Genomic DNA, 9,161 nt, shown 5'->3' with positions numbered 1-9,161 from the left:
CTTTCCAGTCCAAAACAGAGTCTGAAATCTATGATTCAAAGAAGGTTGAAGACTATCATGCTGAAAGTTTTCTATTTCAGAGAATTATGAGGTTCTAGTGGTGTTTTCAAAACATGGACACACTTACTAAAAAATATTAGCAGCATTTTACCCAGGTGTTCTCTGAAATGGTAAATGTAGATAATAAAAAGTTATTACTTCATCCATGTATTTGAAGATTAACTAAGTTGAAGCTCATGAAGATCTTAACATGGGGCCTAGCACAGGGTAAACTCAGTAAATGTTAACAGAAAATAGTAATAGTATGGTAGTTGTAAAACACATTAGTTGTACCCTGTAACCTATCTGTACCTATTACCATATCTATGGAGTTTAATGTATAAAGTCTGAAAGTTGGTAGACTCCATTCTCCTTTCTTTCTTCCCTTCTTTTCCTTTCTTCTTTCTTTGAAGCTTCTTTATGTTTTTCAATTCATACAATCAGTAATATTTAGTAAATGCCTATTTATAGATACTTTGGATAATATAAAGATCAAGCTAAACATAATCATGGAAGCATGGAATTTATATTTTGGAGGACAGAAGAAGATATTTAACCAAAATTTTCATAAATGACTAATGCTAAGTATAGAATGTTCAGTACGAGAGATAGCATAGGGAGGCATTAGCAGACTGTACCTGACATTTATCCAAAAGAGGGTGGACTCAGTTTGTTGATCTCACAAACTCATACATAGTTTTTATATGAAGCTCTAATTTGGATTATTTTCTGAATTCATTGCCGAGGGATAGACTCCACAGTAGGAGAAAGTGCAAACAAGGCTTTTCCCTCATGGAATTCTAGTTTTAGTTTTCAAATCATGCTCTAAGAAACTCTAAGGGTGTCACAAATGTTTTCAGGTACCACTAGATCATGTTAGGGAGAGGTCACACAACTGTCACACCCAGTTCAGTTAGAGTACAGTTCTCACTTTGACAGCACCCTATTAACACTGATGTATGAATATGCTATATAGGAACTGAGTCCTTGCTTTGCACAGTTCCCATATCCTTTTTATTTTTTTTAAGTTTATTTAGTTAAGCAATTTCTATACCCATTGTGGGACTTGAACTCATGACCCCGAGATCAAAAGCCACATGTTCTACTGACTGAGCCAGCCAGGTGCCCCTACATACTTCTGATAAGCGTTAATTTCAGTTAATTTGTACAAAGTGAGGACTGCCTGTATACTTGACAAAGTGTATACTGCTAAAAAGAAGTCATTGGCAACCATCAGCTAAGTTCTGGTCTAGGATATGATTTTCCAATCCAAGAATCCTTATAAAAATTTATACCTCCAAGGAACTGTCCCACTCCAACCATACTTCCTAAGCTAAATATTCCACTTTCTAGACATTTTTTTTTCATAAGATTCAGCTCAATTACTCTCAACTACCATTTCACTCCTTTGTACATTCTAGTTTTCCAATGTTTCTCTTAAAGCTTGGGACTCAAAACTGAATATCAAGTATATTATGTACCTGTATTACCTCCAGACTGTATGCTCGGTCAGGGTAGGTAACCTTGGTATACTAAAATATTTAATACTTAATAATTATTTTATTAATAAATATTCCTTTTGTTAAAGGTTTTATTTATTCATGAGATACACAGAAAGAGGCAGAGACATAGGCAGAGGGAGAAGCAGGCTCCCTGTGGGGAACCTGATATGGGACTCGATCCCAGGACCCCGGGATCACGACCTCTAATGCAGGCAGACACTAAACCAGTGAGCCACACAGGTGTCCCTCATTAATAAATATTCCAAATGTGGTATAGGACTCTTATAGTACAGATACTTAGTATTGCAATTGTATCATATTAGTTTTGCTGGTAACCATCTAACACAGTTAACTTTGTGTTTGATTTTGTTTGACAGATGATTTTGTGTTTCTTATCAATTTATCAGATTAACTAGTTTTCATATACGAAGCTCCTGTGGAAGCTGACATGAAATAGGTAAATTTTGTTGGGAAGGGATTATGAGAACAAAAGGACAAAAAGTCAGATTTGAGTGGGATCCTAACTTGAAAAGGAAGCATTTAGGAATGTAGTGACCTCTTTCCTGTAAAACTTTCTGCTAAGAGAGTAGAAAGAACAAGGAAATCAGAAATAAACCTTGCACATCATTTTGGAAATGCCAAGGCATAATGCAAAAATTTTATGGGTTTATATTTTAAAGGTTCTGCATTATAGTATTGATTTGAATGATTTGAAATTTCATAGAAAATTTCATTACCTTTTAACTTGATGAAATTCACTGAAGAAAGAAATGTTACAGAAATGGGCTATACCATAATGACTTTCATATTCATGTGAGATTGTCAGTGCAGACAATTGGGACTTCAATTGGTATGGGAGAGAAAGTGCTCTTGAATACCAAATCTGGGCAAAGCAACTTGGCACTTATATGACCAAGCTTAAAAAATTTACACTCAAATTAGAAATTATACTTCTGGGATTCTATTCTGAAGAAATAATGAGAAGAGAGTCAAAGATTTATGTACAAAATACTTTATTACAGCATTTTTCCTGATGGTGAAAAAAAAGAGCCTTAATGTTCATTAATATAGGACCAATGAAACAAAATTATAGTTAAATCTGTATGATGGAATTCTAAACAGTTACACTCCCAGAAAATGCAAAACAGAATGGATAGTAAGTCATCTTTCAGCAACAACAACAACTAAGGAAAGGTAAAATAAAAAATGATAATAACGGTGAACTACAGGAGGAAGGAAGAAAGAAATAAGATAAAAGAAACGGTTTTGATTATTTTAGCTTTGAATTTAGAAGCAAACAACAGTATTATATAATAACTTAAAATCGAAAAAAAAAATCCTGAACTCCAAAGGAAAAAGAAACAAAAGAACCTAAGTATAAAGCTGGTGACTTAATGATTTAAAGAAGAATTATTTCAAGAAACTTTGAATTCTAATAATTGGTATAAGCTTTTGTGGAATATATCTCAATGACAAATATACAGCAAAAAAGTTTAAAATGTTACCTATAATAATATTTTCATACTGATATTGTTATTTTTGAGTTATTACCCATGTATTTGGGGATAATATTTTGGGATAAAGCAAGTACATGATTTTTTATGTCATTAAAAAATAAGTCTTTATTTGTTAAAAGAAATGCAAATATAGTCAAAGAAGTTAAGCAAAAGCATTCCATCCAACATTTGAATTGAATGTGTCAGAATGAAATGAAATTGTATTTTATCTTAACATGATTTATTTTAGAACTGTCCATTAAAAAGTCTGGAGATACTGAGCATCCCAGTATTAGTGGATAGTCCCCACATAGAGATTGTGGTCTCTAGTTGCCTGTTCCTAATAAAAGGAATCAGGACACCTTGAAGAGATGGCTGAGTCCAGGTTTGTGGCAGAAAAAGTATGAACCTGGAATATATTCTTGAACCCCAAACAGGGAAGCCACTAGCACTGTGCTTACATTAAGAGGAAATCATGGTTATTTTTAAGGGCATAATCCCATCCCAGAAAGGATGGGATTGTGAACATTAAAAATAGTAATAAGGACATTGGTTTGAAGTGAACCAAAATGTAAAATATGTGAGCACATGATGATACAAAAAGTGGTTAAAAAGGAAAGGAATCATGCATTTTTCTTACCTTTCCTATGCAAACGATACCTTAATATAGACCGAGTGCTTTATATAGAATTTCTAAAAATAAATGCAGAAGAAATGATAAAATTAGATTATTACCACTTTATCTCTACTATACATCTACTATGATTTATATCTACTATGATTAAGAGCTACTAAAACCAAAACTAAGTATCAAAAAGCTGGTAGGAAGCCTTATAATGGATAGATCAGGTTGTAATCACCTTTCAAGTTTAGCAGGATGCACACACACACACCAGAAAGAGATGTGCTTACTGATAAGATACAGTATAAATTATTCAGCATCACCGATACTGATCAATTAATTATGTCTACTAAGATAGTGAACCTGAATCTGACCGAGCTTCTAGATCTACTTATTGGTTTTTCAGACACACATACAGGAGAGATCAGGATGTTGAAAAACACTACAGAGAAATAGCAAATTTCAGAATGTGAAAGGCTCTTCAGGACAAATGACTGAGTTCAATGAATTAATGACATGAGCAACAAATAAAGGAAGGAAAGAGATGAATAGATTGACACTTAAGAGATGTCCACCAAATGATCGGTGTTGGACATTTTTTAAAAAATTCCCATCTAAACCAACAAAATGGTAAAACATTTCTTAAAAACAATTGAGGAAGATTGAACTTGACTAGGTGATATTGAAAACATTTTTAAGCATATGAAGTGTGATAATCGTATTATGATTAGGTTATAAAATAGACTCATAATCTTTTGGAAACACTGCATTACTTATGGAGAAAATTATATGGTATCTTAGATTTGATTTAAAATATGCCAGTGGAGTGAGAGAATAATGAATGGTAGTATAGATGAATCAAGAGTGCCCAGATACAGATAACTGTCTAAGCTAGGTAAAGAGTATAAATAGTATAAGATGTTTTTTTTTGTTTTGTTTTGTTTTTTAGTATAAGATGTTTTAATATAATAATCACTCGTTTTATATATATTTGAAAATTTTCATAATAAAGAAGTAAAAGTAATATTTTAAAATGGTAACAGCTATGGGTTATAGAATTTATGAAACTTTTATTATTTTACTTTAGTATAAAAATTTGTTGGTAAAGATGTATGATTTTAAGGATCATAAAAAAAGATATGTAAATTTTAAGTGAACTCATGACCAAAGCTGAGGTGAGATATGTCCTGGAACAAAGCCCCTGACACTTATCAAAAATCACTGTATTAGTTTCCTGGGGCGGGCTGCTATAGCAAAGGTCCACAAACTGGGTGGCTTACAACGGAAATTTCTCCTCCCACAGTTCTGGCAGCTAGAAGTCCAAAATCATGGTGTCAGTAGGGCAACATTTCCTCTGTAACCTGTATGAGAGAATTCTTTCTTGCCTCTTTCTGTCAGTCCTTAGCTTACAACCATGTCACTATAATCTCTGCTTCTGCTGTCACTTACTATTATATTGTGTGGGTGTGTGTTTTTTCCTCTTGTGAGGAAATCAGTCATATTGAATTAAAGGTTCATCCTACTCCAGTATGACATCATCTCTAACCAGTTATACCTATAATTATATAACTAATTGTATTTGCAATGATCTTATTTCCAAACACATCATATTTGAGGTAGTAGGATTAGGATCTCAGCATATCTTTTGGAGCGACACAGTTCAACCCGTAGCAATCACTAATGCCATCCATGAACCTTGAAATAGCTGTGATGTACTAGGCAGATATCTGATGTAAAGCTGACCAGGGTTTAAATCTCAAGGAAGCCCTTTATTAGTTGTATAACCTTAGGTTTAATTTTTTGAATTATAATAACAATAACAATGTAACAAGAATAACAGCAGTTGGCTGATGATAATAACACAATAATAATAGTTTGTTGTAGGCAAGTTCTCTATAAAAGAGCCTAAGGTAGAGTTTGTGTGCTAAATTTTTATTGGGAGGTACAAGTTTGTGACAGCAAGAGTGAGGGAGAAAAGGGCAAAGAAGTAGGGAATCCCCAGAAGCAAATTCACCATGGTACATTATTACCAAGGTGGTTACAGTTTCACAAGAAGACAATGTCATCTCCCATAGGGTGACTTCCAAACAGGTTATATGGAATCACCATGACTCAACATACTTTGGTAGGTAAGACTGGGATGGATAATGGCAGGTAAAGTGGAAGCTGTGTCCAAACCCAGCCTTTACCCCAGAGGCTGTTTAAGGAGAAGCGGTATATGAGGCTGTGTACTGAGATTTTCACGGAGAAGCAGTTAAGTAGGTAAACTGAGCAAACCTGGCACATAAACCGGGTCCAATGAATACCTAGCAACCTAGAGATCAGTTGTGATGATTGCATGAGAAAAAACATACATGTTCTTCATTTTTAAAGATTTATTTATTTATTTGAGAGAGAGAGAATGAGTGGGCGGGGGAGGGACAGAGGGAAAGAGAATCCTGAAGCAGGCTGAGTGGGATCCCGGGGGACTCCATCCCAGGACCTTGAGATCGTGACCTGAGCTGAAAACAAGAGTTGGAAGCTTAAACAATTGAGCTACCAAGTGCCCCATGAATTTTCTGCTTCTGTGCACTGCCTGGTTTGAGTCAAGCACTGTATAAATAGTCATTGCTTATTTCTGTTTATCTTGGAGAAATATATCCTAATATTCAAGGAGCATATAATTAAAATAGTGTAAAATTTCTCAAGAGGATAGCATGAATTTGAGGAGGGATCAAAGTGTGTTTAATTGAGAATATTATATTTTAAAGCCACTATGATTTAAATTCAATCACTGAAGTACTTGTAATCGAAAGATAGCTGACTCCACAAAATATGAGCATGAAGAAAAGAGTATCTTATACTAAATTTTAGTCTTTGAACTATCACAAACAAGAGTTCAGACTTGACCTAACACTTTTATTTCGTTTTACTTTATATGTGTGCAATAAAGCAAACAACTCCTTTTCATCTACCTCCTCTTCTCCATTTTCCCTCCTATTTCTACCCCCCCACCCCATCCTCTTTAATAATTCATATAGTTAAAGTTTGTGGTTTGGGAGAGGAAAAAAAAAAAGCTTTAAGTATTCAAACCCCAGCTTTATAACTCAAAAGCTAAGTGCAAATTTTTTTAACATCTTAAGCTTTTGTTTTCTCAATTTTAAGAGTGCATTGAAAGGATTAAATGAAGTAACATTCGTAAAATGCTTAGCACTTGCTGTGTCAGCAGTGTCCAGAATTTATCCCCACTGTCACAGCCTTCCATGTCTTCCTCATCTCTCAAGAGGACCACAGCAGCTACCTAACTGCTTCATCCATCCCTGCCCACACCCCCACCACCACTGAGCTTCTCTCTTTACTTTCTCCTTGCATCATAATCTGGGGATTATGGGGTCTTTTCAAAGGCAATTCTTTTCATTTTATTCCCTTTCTTAAATTCCTTTAGTGGCTTCTCATTGACAAAAGATCAATAGCAAATTCCCAAGTTTGTTCTCACTTCTTCCAGCTTTATCTTCCTGCTTCTGCTGTCTTCTTAGTAGCCACACCTTTTCCCTTATGCACTAGGCTGACTTCTCTCCTAGACTTTTATCCCTGCATCCTTCCTTCCAAGGCATATAATAGCTAATTTCTCATTGTCATTAAGGCCTTAGTTGATGTTGTTCTTCAAACTAAAAGGTTTCTGTACAGCAAAAGAAACCATGAGAAAAATGAAAACGCAAATTATGGAATGAGAAAATATTTACAAACCATATATTGGATGAATGGTTTATATCGAAAATATACAAAGAACCTGTATAACTCAATAGCAAAAAAAAAAAATCCCAATTACAAAATGGGCAAAGGACTTGAACAGATATTTTTCCAAAGAAGACATACAGATGACCAACACACAAAAGAAAAGATACTCAACAGCACTAATCATCAGTGAAATGCACATCAAAACCACAATGAAACATTGCTTCATACATGTGAATTTGTTTATTATGAAAAAGATAAGAAAACAAATGTTTACAAGGATGTGGAGAGGGGGCCTGGATGGCTCAATGGTTGAGTATTTGCCTTTGGCTCAAGTTGTGATCCTGGGGTCCTGGTGCCGAGTCCCAGAGTCCCACATCAGACTCCCCATGGGGAGCCTGCTTCTCCCTCTGCCTGTGTCTCTGCCTCTCTATGTCTTTCATGAATAAAGAAATAAAATCTTAAAAAAAGATGCATGTGGAGAAAAGGGGACCTTAGTATACTGTTGGTGGGAATGTAAATAAATGTAATCAATATGGAAAAAATATGGAAGTTCCTTAAGAAATTAAAAATAGAAACACCATATGATCCAGCAATCCCTCTTCTGAGTATATACCCAAAGGAAATGAAATCATTGTCTTGAACAGATACCTGTATTTCCATGTCTATGGGAATTTTTGTGATAGTCAAGATATGGGAACAATCTAAGTGTCCATCAGCTGATGAAGAGGTGAAGAAAATGTGGCAAATATACACAAAATGGAATATTATTCAGCCTTAAAAAAGAATCCTGCCATTTGTGGCAACATAGATGAAATAATGCAGACAGAAGAAATTAAATACTGCATGTTATTACTTATAAAAAATAAAGTCAAATCATAGAAATATTGAGCCAGATTTTTTCCGTAAAGTCTCTCATAGGGAAAAAAATAAGTCAAATTCACAGAAACAGAATAGAATGATGATTGCCAGGGTTTGAGGTTTGGGGAAATGTGGAGAGGTTGGTAAAAGGGTACAAACTTTTAACTGTAAGATGAATAAGTTCTGAGGATCTAATATATTGAATGGTGACTATAGTTGATAATACTGTACTATGTAACTAAAATTTGCTAAGGAAATAGTTCTTAAGCATTCACACCCCTAACCATACCTCCCCTCAAAATAAGGTAACTGTGAGGTGATGAGTTATTAATTAACTGGACTGAGGGAATCCTTTCACAATGGAAACATTTATCAAACCATTATGTTATGCATTTTAAATATATTATATATATATATATTTTAAATTATAACTCCATTAAAAAAAAGAAAAAAATGTATGCCTAGGTATAGGGTATACTTTCTTTGGTTCTTCCTGTATCTGTGATTTGGTGCCTGACATGAATTTGGGGGAAATTCTTCATCATTACTGTTTCAAATAGTTCTTTGGTTCCATTCCCTCTTTCTTTGCCTTCTGCTATTCTCATTATATGTATGTTACACCTGATGTAGTTGTCCCACAGTCCTTGGATATTTTGTTCTGTTTTTTTTTTCCCCCATTCTTTGTTCTCTTTGCTTTTCAGTTTTCAAAGATTCTATTGATACATCCTTTAGCTCAGCGAACCTGTCTTCAGTCATGTCCAGTCTACAAAAAAAAAAAAAAAAATAAAAACATCAAAGGCATTTTTCATTTCTGTTACAGCATTTTTATCTCCAGCATTCATTTCTTTTTGGTTCTTTCTTAGGATTTCCATTTTTATGTTTTCATTTCCCATCTGTTCTTACTTGCTGTCTACTTTATTCATTAGA

Source organism: Canis aureus, chromosome 19, assembly GCF_053574225.1.
Source record: "Canis aureus isolate CA01 chromosome 19, VMU_Caureus_v.1.0, whole genome shotgun sequence".
Lineage (NCBI taxonomy): Eukaryota > Metazoa > Chordata > Mammalia > Carnivora > Canidae > Canis > Canis aureus.
The sequence above is the reverse complement of the archived record's forward strand: the minus strand, read 5'-3'. Positions refer to the sequence as shown.